Source organism: Nerophis ophidion, linkage group LG11 (genome assembly GCF_033978795.1).
Source record: "Nerophis ophidion isolate RoL-2023_Sa linkage group LG11, RoL_Noph_v1.0, whole genome shotgun sequence".
NCBI lineage: Eukaryota > Metazoa > Chordata > Actinopteri > Syngnathiformes > Syngnathidae > Nerophis > Nerophis ophidion.
Window position 1 is genome coordinate 16,010,433 of NC_084621.1, and position 12,846 is coordinate 16,023,278.

The 12,846-nt window shown below is 46.9% G+C and overlaps 1 protein-coding gene across 6 annotated transcripts in view; it reads right to left on the reverse strand.

The window, feature by feature from the left end:
* The window catches only part of ago3a (argonaute RISC catalytic component 3a), an 86,966-nt gene that overhangs the window by 60,244 nt on the left and 13,876 nt on the right, over positions 1-12,846 (reverse strand). The window lies entirely within an intron of this gene.

Below are 12,846 nucleotides of genomic sequence, written 5' to 3' on the forward strand. Positions count from 1 at the left end.
TCATACATACATACACAAATATATATGCACATACATACACACATATATATACATATAAACACTTGTAATGCATACATATATATATACATATACATAAACTTGTGTAATATGTACGTACATACATACACATACATACACACACGTGCCATGCATACATACCTGCATACCTACATAATCTATTAAGAATCGTTACAAATAATAATCACGATTCATTTGAAAATATTTTTTCTTTTTTTCACACTCCTATTATTTATCCCACTTTGTTTGATAGGACCTACTGAGGATGTCTTGGACATGAGTCAGCTTAACAGACCAACAGCATAACCAAAACAGCCCCAACGTGACATGCAAGTCACACTTGCCACGTCGCACTTGAGAAAACAAATGGGCTTTGACGCCTCTATTTCAAGTTGTGACTCTATTTCTTATTCAGGCCAGTCAATGTGCAACTTGTCCCCCCCCACCCACCCCCCAGCACACACACACAAATCAAGGGCCTGGTGCTTCTTCTGACTTCAGAGTCAAATGTGATTCATCATTGATTTGACTCACATGTGTGGGGGATGTTGAGGCCCCCGCAGAGGGGAAAGTTCCAAAAAAGCAGAGCTTGGCTGAGGTGGGAGCAAGTGATGTGTTTACAGTCACGCTGCCATGTTCTCCTTTGCCCTGGTTCTCCAAACTACTGGGTGACAACTACATTGGGGCCCAGCTGGGTAGACACTCGGGCCTCACTGGGATTAAAAAAAAAAAAAAAAAAAAAAAAAAAAAAAAAAGCGATGGAAGTTTGGAATTCCTGCCACGGTTGTCAGACTCACGCAAAGCTATGTGCATGAAAAGCTTTGTTATGGTAATTCCCTTAAGGCCGTCTGTGAAATTCTTGAGACAGATTTGACACACAAACACATATTCCTTAAAGCCTGCATTAAAGCTACAGGGACACACTTGTCTCGCACAGACAGACTCGTCTTAATCTGCACGTAATTCAATTTCCACACAGATCTAACCCCGGATGGCCCGGATGCAAGCAGTTGTCTGGGTCGCGCAGAAGCTTTCTTCTGAGCCATGATGGTGTCGTTATGTTGCCCCTGAGGAGGAGGATGGAAGGGAGTGGCGGGATTTAGTGGGCAGGCGCTGAGTTTTACAGCTTTTTTTCTTAGAGCTGGTTCCCGTCCAGCGTGAGTCAGACCGCCACACCGCAGGCGGTGGCACATCCGAGCCTGTGGCGACAAGCATACGGGCGGCGACGCGCTTCAAAAAAAAAAGGGGATAAAACATGCTGAAATGATATTAAGGGCCTACTGAAAGCCACTACTACAGACCACGCAGTCTGATAGTTTATATATCAATGATGAGATATTAACATTGCAACACATGCCAATGCAGCTGGGTTAGCTTACTAAATTGCAATTTTAAATTTTGCGACGAAATATCCTGCTGAAATGTCTCGGTATGATGACGCGTGCGCGTGACGTCACGGATTGTCGAGGACATTTTGACCCAGCATCGTTCCCTGTCTGTTTTCATCGCAAAATTCCACAGTATTCTGGACATCTGTGTTGCTGAATCTTTTGCAATTTGTTCAATGGACAATGGAGACGTCAAAGAAGAAAGCTGTAGTTGGGAAGCGGTGTATGGGGCGGCATGGCGTAGTGGGTAGAGCGGCCGTGCCAGAAACCTGAGGGTTGCAGGTTCGCTTCCCACCTATTGACATCCAAATCGCCGCCGTTGTGTCCTTGGGCAGGACACTTCACCCTTTGCCCCCGGTGCCACTCACACTGGTGAATGAATGATGACTGAATGATAGGTGGTGGTCGGAGGGGCCGTAGGCGCAAACTGGCAGCCACGCTTCCGTCAGTCTACCCCAGGGCAGCTGTGGCTACAGATGTAGCCTACCACCACCAGGTGTGAATGAATGATGGGTTCCCACTTCACTGTGAGCGCTTTGAGTATCTAACAATAGAAAAGCGCGATATAAATCTAATCCATTATTATTATTATTATTATTGCGGCCGCCTTTTACCAACATAAACACAGCCGGTGTTTCATAGTTTACATTCCCGAAAGATGACGGTGAAGCTTTACTATGGAACAGAGCGGTCAAGCGAACACGGTTGAATTCGACCACACACACAAAGTACAGTATATTATGCAGCTATCATTTCGAAAGATTGAGTTTCGAAGAGGGTCCCTTGCGAAGGGCAGAGATGGGCATCGCCACCACCCGTCGACTGGTGCTGAAAAAAGGTGCGGGGCCGACCATCAGGTTGTACAGGTACGATCATATAATCTCACTAAAACACTAGTAACATAATAAGCAGATAAAGGATTTACCAGAATTATGCTAGTAAATTTGTCTAATAACATCTGAATAGCTCCCACTGCCCTAGTCTTTTTTTTTCTTTCTAGTCCTTCACTCTCACTTTCATCATCCAGGAATCTTTCATCCTTGCTCAAGTTAATGGGTAAATCATCACTTTCTTGGTGCGAATCGCTCTCTGCGCTGGTGGCCATGAAATTTGTCTAATAACATCTGAATAGCTCCCACTGCCCTAGTCTTTTTTTTTTTCTAGTCCTTCACTCTCACTTTCCTCATCCAGGAATCTTTCATCCTTGCTCAAGTTAATGGGTAAATCATCACTTTCTTGGTCCGAATCGCTCTCTCCGCTCGTGGCCATGATTGTAAACAATGTTCATATGTGAGGAGCTCAACAACCCGTGACGTCAGGCGCACATCGTCTGCTACTTCCGGTACAGGCAAGGCTTTTTTATCGGCACCAAAAGTTGCAAAATTTATCGTCGATGTTCTCTACTAAATCGTTTCAGCAAAAATATGGCAATATCGCGAAATGTTCAAGTATGACACATAGAATGGACCTGCTATCCCCGTTTCAATAAGAAAATATCATTTCAGTAGGTCTTTAAGGCGTCCGTCGTTGACACACGCTGGCCTAATTACTATAATGCTTCTCACAAACGGTACGGACAACATTCCAGGCCATGCTTCACTCGACAAGACCGACTTCTGGTGGTAATCTGACAAGATGCAAACCAGAAACAAAAATAAACAATTTGCTTGGTTCCCGTTTAGATTGCGCCCTGCATTCTTTGGCTTCCTGCAATTACGGGAGACATTCTGCTGCTTGCAGATACTCTATAGACAAAAGTATTGGGACATCTCAGCGTTACACAAACAGAAAATGAAAACGGAAGACCACGTGCAGTTGCACCTGTAATAACTTTCATACTGCCTGTAAGAGTCAGCTAACGTACACTATTCATTCTTTTCATTCTGGAATTGGGACTAAAACCGCCAATTGTGTGGCTTTGGAGGTAGTATCAGGATCCATCGGTTTGTAAGGATATTCTCCAAATTTGGTACCAAGGTGTGATATTTAAAATCAGAGGCTTACTTGGTTTTGCTAAATAACAATAAGAATTATTAGTGATACCCAGAGCCCAAAAAAAGTCTGCGGGCTATAGAGTGTTTTCTATTGGGGCTCCAGTACTGTGGAATGCCCTCCAAGTAACAGTTAGAGATGCTACCTCAGTAGAAGCATTTAAGTCTCATCTTAAAAACTCATTTTTATACTCTGGCCTTTAAATAGACACCCCCCCCCCTCACACACACACACACACCTTTTTTGCTCTGTGTCCCTCTCGTTAACAGGTGACCAAAGATGAGTCGCAAGCTGTTCAAAGTCGGGACCTAGGGTGGACCACTCCTTTGTGCATCAGTTGGGAACATGTCCGCGCTGCGGACTTGTTTCCATTCAGGTTGATCCCCTGCTGGCCCCACTATGGACTGGACTCTCATTACATTATGTTAGATCCACTATGGACTGGACTCTCACACTATTATGTTAGATCCACTATGGACTGGACTCTCACACTATTATGTTAGATCCACTACGGACTGGACTCTCACACTACTATGTTAGATCCACTATGGACTGGACTCTCACACTATTAACTAAATCCACGATGGACTGGACTCTCACGCTATTATGTTAGATCCACTATGGACTGGACTCTCACACTATTATGTTAGATCCACTACGGACTGGACTCTCACACTACTATGTTAGATCCACTATGGACTGGACTCTCACACTATTAACTAAATCCACGATGGACTGGACTCTCACACTAATATGTTAGATCCACTATGGACTGGACTTTCACACTACTATGTTAGATCCACAATGGACTGGACTCTCACACTATTAACTAAATCCACGATGGACTGGACTCTCACACAAATATGTTAGATCCACTATGGACTGGACTCTCACACTCTTAACTAGATCTACGATGGACTGGACTCTTACACTGTGAAGTAAGACTGACAGGTAAAACTCAGGTACTTAGGTAAAACAGAATCCATCCTATTTGAGTTCCACATCAACCTTAAGAAAGTCAGTGACTTCACTATAAAAGTGGGTGACATTGTTATCACCAGGAAAGATGAGATCACCTACCTAGGTTCCATTCTAGAGGCCAATCTTTCCTGTGATAAAATGGCAACCAAGGTAATCAAAAAGGTCAACCAAAGAACGAGATTCCTCTGCAGAATCTCCTCTCTGGTCAACAAAAGCACATTGAAGCTTCTAGCGGGAACTCTCATTCAACCCTTTTTCGATTACGCTTGCACCTCCTGGTACCCCAGCACCTCCAAAACCCTCAAATTTAGACTCCAAACATCCCAGAACAAGCTAGTCGGGTTACTTTTAGACCTCCACCCCAGATCACACCTCACTCCAACCCACTTCTCAAAAGTGGGCTGGTTCTGGGTGGAGAACAGAGTAAAACAACTTGCACTGAGCCTAGTCTATAAAATCCACTACATGTACCGAAGTACATGTTAAACTACTTCCTTAACGTAAATGACCGCCATAACCACAACACCAGGGGGAGCTCCACAAACCACGTTAAACCCAGATTCCGATCTAACAAAGGTCTTAACTCATTCTCTATCTATGCCACATCAATGTGGAATGCACTCCCAACAGGTGTAAAAGTAAGTGGATCTTTATCTTCCTTCAAAACCGCTCTAAAACAAAACCTCCAGGCAACTTCAACCATTTACTAATACCCTCAAATGTATTTCTAATGTACATACTTGTTCTTATGCTATCTGACTCACCATGTTCTCTGCTCACTGTACATATCCTACTAAATAAGACCTATACTGTTTTAATGTCTATTTCTCTGTTGATGCAATTGTTGATGACTGAAGTACTGATATCAACCAAAGCTCCTCATCCCACCCCGCGGATTGTAAATAATGTAAATAATTCAATGTATATACTATGATGATTAACTTGTGTGAGGACTGTATTATGCTGATAGTATATATTTGTAGCATGAATTGATTAACGTGGACCCCGACTTAAACAAGTGGAAAAACTTATCGGGGTGTTACCATTTAGTGGTCAATTGTACGGAATATGTACTGAACTGTGCAATCTACTAATAAAAGTTTCAATCAATCACACCCAATCCGCCCTCCAAATACATACACGCTGCTCACGACTGCACACGTCCACACGAACGCAGGCCCGCACAGTAACACACACACTCACACACACACACACACACAATACAGCTGTTGTGATTGTAATCCACAGAGGCTGGAGCTGTGGGAACAGAGCGAGCGCTCATTGGTGAAGCACAATGGCGTCAGTCACGGCAGGCAGAACATGGACACGCACACTGGCAGAGCAACACAGACGGCTAGCAAGGATAGCTTGTGCTGTCCTTCTCAGCCTCTCAGGGTTGTTTGCTTACGGCGCCCGTGGGAGTCATCGCCGCTCTTCTTGGTTAGTCACAACATCCTGACAAAAACACCAGCAAGGGGAGCGAGGTCGATGAGTAACAGCTTACAAGTGAAACGGCTGCCAGTGATAGATGTGTAAATGCTACTCCCCAAGAGCTTCGCCGCTGTGTGTATTGGCAGCTCGGGGCTTTTGGCTCACGGGCTAGCGCTGTTTAACTTTACTCTCGATAAGTGGGGATGTGCATTCGCAGGATCGAGCAACGTTACAAATGATGGGGATTCTGTCGACCGAAATGGTCCTTGGCGCTCATTCGGTTTCATGTTTCCCCTCAACAAACCATGGCTTTCCTAATAAAACCATTCAAGTAATTCAATTGAATAATTACTCTCAATAAATTATAGGGGTGTAACGGTACACAAAAATGTCGTACCTCGGTTTAGAGGTCACGTTTCGGTTCATTTTTGGTACAGTAACAAAACAACAAAATTTACATTATTTGGTTTTTTATTTACCAAATTTATAAACAATGGCTTTATCCTTCTAACATTGGGAACACTATAATAATTCTGCCCACGTTAATCCACAATAAACTGCTTCAAGTTGTTGCTTGGATTAAATAAAATGACAAAACTTTTCTTCTACATATAAAAAGTGCAACAATAACAGTTTTAAGTCAACTCATCATGCTTAATTTATTACTGCATTTGGGAAGCCTGTAGTTGATTTTTATTATGTAAACGTTATATTTTTGTCAACATGTGATAGCAGGGACCCTGCCATTCAAAACTAGGCTGCTACATTACTAAGGATTCATGTAACTATAGCTGAAAAAATAGTACAATAGCAATAGGAGAGACTATTCATCCCTGAACACCATGGAGTTCAAGTGAAATAACAGACAGACAGGGCTTTACTGCCCCTAACACAGCTACACGCACGCACACCGCAAAATGAGATAACGTTACGCTAAAAGCTAATTAGCCTTCACCTCAAGCCAGGACTGCGAGCGAGCTGAGCTTCAGTTTCAGTTTCTAGGTCAACGGGTTCATAGTGATGTTAGTTGTAGTTGACTGGGAGGTGTTTTTTTTATGATTTGGGGAGAGTACGCTGCCTTATGCTCACCTGCTTAACACATATTTGCTCAACGCTGAAGCTTTGACTACATGCGCTATGAATACGAAATGCTGAATGGATGTTACTATTTTGAATAGGCATTGCTGATTGGGTTTGTATGTTACCCATGGGATGGTTGTGTGGGTGGGACAATGCTGGGTGCTGAGAGAGAGAGGCAGAAGAAGCAAAGCAGCTTGTTAAGACTTCAGCTTAGAAACTCGTTCAGTACACCCCCGTACCGAAACGGTTCAATACAAATACACGTACCGTTACACCCCTAATAAATGAATAAGCTGTAATTAGTTATTTCTTTCAAATGGCTTCATCCGGCCAGGATCTTTAGCTCTCACTGGATCGGTTCACAGCCGAGTGTGAAGCGACTGGGATGAGAATCAGCACCTCCAAGTCAGAGTCCATGGTTCTCGCCCGGGAAAGGGGGGAGGGCCATCTCTCATGTTGGGGAGGAGATCTGGCCCCAAGTAGAGGAGTTCAAGTACCTAACAGTCTTGCTCACGAGTGAGAGAAAAGTGGATGGTGAGATCGACAGGCGGATCGGTGCGGTGTCTTCAGTAATGCAGACGCTGTATCGATCCGTTGTGGTGAAGAAGGAGCTGAGCCAGAAGGCAAAGCTCTCAATTTACTGGTCGATCTACGTTCCCAGCCTTACCTATGGTCATGAGCTTTGGGTTATGACCGAAAGGACAAGATCACGGGTACAAGCAGCTGAGATTAGTTTCCTCCACTGGGTAGCGGGCCTCTCCCTTAGAGATAGTGTGAGAAGATCTGTCATTTGTGAGGAACTCAGAGTAAAGCCACTGCTCCTCCACATGGAGAGGAGCCAGATAAGGTGGTTTAGGCATCTGCTCGGGAGGCCACCCTGACGCCACCCTAGGGAGGTGCTTAGGGCACGTCCGACCGGCAGGAGCCCACGGAGAAGACCAAGGACGCGGGACACGTTGGGAAGACTATGTCTCCCGGCTGGCCTTGGAACGCCTTGGGATCGCCCGGGAGGAGCTGGACCAAGTGGCTGGGGGGAGGGAAGTCTGGGCTTCTCTGCGTAGGCTGCTGCCCCCGCAACCCGACCTCTGACAAGCCGAAGAAAATGGATGGATCGATGGATGGAGTTATTTCTTTCAAATCACAAAATACTTGTAATCTGAGGGCCGCAAGACTTCATTTAATAGAGTGGAGAAGAAAAAGACCAACTCCATTCAACATAGTATGGCAAAGAGGTGGTTAGCATTATGGGTGGCCGGGGGTCCCAGACGGGGTGGGGGTGGTTGTCTATAGTCAGCGGACCGCTAGAATGAAGTGAGCGTTTATGGAGAGGGACTGCAAATGAGCCCGCCCTCAAAAGTGGAACTGTGTGCCAGTTTCCCACTGAGGCAAAGGGAGAGAAATAGAGGCCGGACTAAAAGAAGACAAGAAGGGGGAGGTGGCAGTTACAGACAAAACAAAAAAAGAGCGGGAACCCAGGGTTGACAGAACGGAATGCTAAGAAATTAGATGGGGGTGGGGGGACCTTTTGGACAAATCTTTATTCAAATACAAAACATGCAAAGCCTGTTTTGACTTAGTCTTAGAAAGAAGCTAAGTCATACCAATCCAACTCAAATCCCATCCGGGGGTCAAGTGTAGAGAGCAACAGGTGCCTTGTTTGTTAGCCTTGGCTGCTTTCATCAGGACTAAAAATAACAATCCGTGCAGCTTTTAACAACAAACCGCCTCATGCAAATTTGCTCGGAGGGAATCTGATATTTCAGCGTCCAAAGCGAGAGTCAGTTTGTCATTCAATCTTCCAGTAAATCAACCAAATAGGCCAACTCTCAAACACGTTTGGATCAGATGGAGACGGCCGTTTGATTGCAATCTTTGCAATTATGCAGAAGAAAAAAAACAAACCTCACCGAGAATGTCTTTCCTGACATTTTTGTCACTTGAACACAGATGTGTAATACAGACATGTGAAAAAATAGGACACCCCCTTGGCGTAACTCTACTCCTCGATCACTGCAAACAAAAGTTGAACATTTTTCTAAACATGCTTATTATTTGTCTGATGAACACACCACACTGTTATTCATCCCCAAGTTTGAAGTTAGTCAGTCCTTATGTCAGACTGCCTGACACGTCCCATCAGGGTGTTTAACTCAATCAGCACAACATTTTGTACATGACTTTAGATAGTGTTTATCAACCACTGTGCTGCGGCAGTGTACCGTGAGATATTGTCTGGTGTGCCATGGGAAATTATGCAACTTCACCTAATTAGTCCAAAAAAATCAATCCATCCATTTCCTACCACTTGTCCCTTTTTGGGATAGCAAGGGGTGCTGGAGCCTATCTCAGCTGCATTCGGGCGGGAGGCGGGGTACACCGTGGACAAGTCGCCACCTCATCGCAGGGCCAAATATTTTTTGCAAATCAATAATTATAATAATGTGCCGTTGTCTAGTGCAGTGTTTTTCAACCTTTTTTGGTATTTAAAAGGTATCCATCCATTTTCTACCACTTGTCCTTTTTGGGGTAACGCTTACCGTATCCCTTGAATTGCTGCTGGAGCGCTTATTATTTTAAAACCTTTTCTCAGTCCGGCGCTTACCAAAGGCATGCGGTAAATATAGGCCTGCACTTATAAATTTGAGTGTGATGTAAGGATGCCATCACGAAAAGCACATTTAATAAAAAAACGTTATTATGGTCTTACCTTTACTTATAAATGAAGTCCATGCGCAGCTCCTTCTGATCAAAAGCATCGATAACTTTTTAATAGAAGTCTTCCTTATCTTTCTTCAGTTTTAAAAGTTTCTCTGTCTCGACGGAGATCTTCCTTTTTTACCTCCTGTTTTGATTGAAAGTCCAGTTTAGAAAACTGTTTTATTTTAGATATGTAACACTCCATGTTAAAAGTGCAAGCGAGAGGAAAAAATAAACGATAGCTGCTCACTCTTGCTGCTTGTTGTCACTTCTTCTGCAGCGGAGTAGTCGGAAGAAGGATCACTAGCGCCCTCTACCACCAGGAGGCGGGAGTCATTTGATGACTCAGATTTGACACACGCAGCTACGGTAATTAATAAAACATAGCTGCTTACTGTTCTTTTTAGCATATTCAATAGCTTGAACCTTAAATCCTACTGAATAGCTCTTAATCTTCTTCCCTTTACGCGATTTCAAATGATTGAAATCAGCCTCCTCCTCTCTGAGCTGCAACCTTATCGTGGTAGAGGAGTTTGCGTGTCCCAATGATCCTAGGAGCTATGTTGTCCGGGGGCATAAAGCCCCCTGGTAGGGTCTCCCAAGGCAAACAGGTTCTAGGTGAGGGATCAGACAAAGAGCAGCTCGAAGACCTTTATGAAGAAGAAACATCATGGACCCAGATTTCCCTCGCCCGGACGCGGGTCACCGGGGCCCCCCTCTGGAGCCAGGCCCGGAGGTGGGGCACGATGGCGAGCGCCTGGTGGCCGGGCCTGTTCCCATGGGGCACAGCCCGAAGAGGCAACGTGGGTCCCCCCTCCAATGGGCTCACCACCCATAGCAGGGGCCATAGAGGTCGGGTGCATTGTGAGCTGGGCGACAGCCGAAGGCAGGGCACTTGGCGGTCCGATCCTCGGCTACAGAAGCTAGCTCTTGGGACGTGGAACGTCACGTCACAGCAAGGGCTCTGGAACCACTTCTCTCGAGAGGGATTGGACCCTCTTCCACTCTGGCGTTGCCGGCAGTGAGAGGCGACGGGCTGGGGTGGCAATTCTTGTTTCCCCCCGGCTCAAAGCCTGTACGTTGGAGTTCAACCCGGTGGACGAAAGGGTAGCCTCCCTCCGCCTTCGGGTGGGGGGACGGGTCCTGACTGTTGTTTGTGCTTATGCACCAAACAGCAGTTCAGAGTACCCACCCTTTTTGGGAACGCTCGAGGGAGTACTGGAAAGTGCTCCCCCGGGTGATTCCCTTGTCCTACTGGGAGACTTCAACGCTCACGTTGGCAACGACAGTGAAACCTGGAGAGGCGTGATTGGGAAGAATGGCCGCCCGGATCTGAACCCGAGTGGTGTTTTGTTATTGGACTTTTGTGCTCGTCACAGTTTGTCCATAACAAACACCATGTTCAAACATAAGGGTGTCCATATGTGCACTTGGCACCAGGACACCCTAGGCCGCAGTTCCATGATCGACTTTGTAGTTGTGTCATCGGATTTGCGGCCTCATGTTATGGACACTCGGGTGAAGAGAGGGGCGGAGCTTTCTACCGATCACCACCTGGTGGTGAGTTGGCTGCGATGGTGGGGGAGGATGCCGGACAGACCTGGGAGGCCCAAACGCATTGTGAGGGTCTGCTGGGAACGTCTGGCAGAGTCTCCTGTCAGACAAAGTTTCAATTCCCACCTCCGGAAGAACTTTGAACATGTCACGAGGGAGGTGCTTGACATTGAGTCCGAGTGGACCATGTTCCGCACCTCTATTGTCGAGGCGGCAGATCGGAGCTGTGGCCGCAAGGTAGTTGGTGCCTGTCGGGGCGGCAATCCTAAAACCCCTTGGTGGACACCAGCGGTGAGGGATGCCGTCAAGCTGAAGAAGGAGTCCTATCGGGTCCTTTTGGCTCATAGGACTCCGGAGGCAGTGGACAGGTACCGACAGGCCAAGCGGTGTGCAGCTTCAGCGGTCGCGGAGGCAAAAACTCGGACATGGGAAGAGTTCGGGGAAGCCATGGAAAACGACTTCCGGACGGCTTCGAAGCGATTCTGGACCACCGTCCGCCGCCTCAGGAAGGGGAAGCAGTGCACTATCAACACCGTGTATGGATGTTGTGGATAGGTGGAAGGAATACTTCGAAGACCTCCTCAATCCCACCAACACGTCTTCCTATGAGGAAGCAGTGCCTGGGGAAACTGTGGTGGTCTCTCCTATTTCTGGGGCTGAGGTTGCTGAGGTAGTTAAAAAGCTCCTCGGTGGCAAGGCCCCAGGGGTGGACGAGATCCGCCCGGAGTTCCTTAAGGCTCTGGATGCTGTGGGGCTGTCTTGGTTGACAAGACTTTGCAGCATCGCGTGGACATCGGGGGCGGTACCTCTGGATTGGCAGACCGGGGTGGTGGTTCCTCTCTTTAAGAAGGGGGACCGGAGGGTGTGTTCCAACTATCGTGGGATCACACTCCTCAGCCTTCCCGGTAAGGTTTATTCAGGTGTACTGGAGAGGAGGCTACGTCGGATAGTCGAACCTCGGATTCAGGAGGAACAGTGTGGTTTTCGTCCTGGTCGTGGAACTGTGGACCAGCTCTATACTCTCGGCAGGGTTCTTGAGGGTGCATGGGAGTTTGCCCAACCAGTCTACATGTGCTTTGTGGACTTGGAGAAGGCATTCGACCGTGTCCCTCGGGAAGTCCTGTGGGGAGTGCTCAGAGAGTATGGGGTATCGGACTGTCTTATTGTGGCGGTCCGTTCCCTGTACGATCAGTGCCAGAGCTTGGTCCGCATTGCCGGCAGTAAGTCGAACACATTTCCAGTGAGGGTTGGACTCCGCCAAGGCTGTCCTTTGTCACCGATTCTGTTCATAACTTTTATGGACAGAATTTCTAGGCGCAGTCAAGGCGTTGAGGGGTTCCGGTTTGGTAACCGCAGGATTAGGTCTCTGCTTTTTGCAGATGATGTGGTCCTGATGGCTTCATCTGACCGGGATCTTCAGCTCTCGCTGGATCGTTTCGCAGCCGAGTGTGAAGCGACCGGAATGAGAATCAGCACCTCCAAGTCCGAGTCCATGGTTCTCGCCCGGAAAAGGGTGTAGTGCCATCTCCGGGTTGGGGAGGAGACCCTGCCCCAAGTGGAGGAGTTCAAGTACCTAGGAGTCTTGTTCACGAGTGAGGGAAGAGTGGATCGTGAGATCGGCAGGCGGATCGGTGCGGCGTCTTCAGTAATGCGGACGTTGTACCGGTCCGTTGTGGTGAAGAAGGAGCTGAGCCGGAAGGTAAAG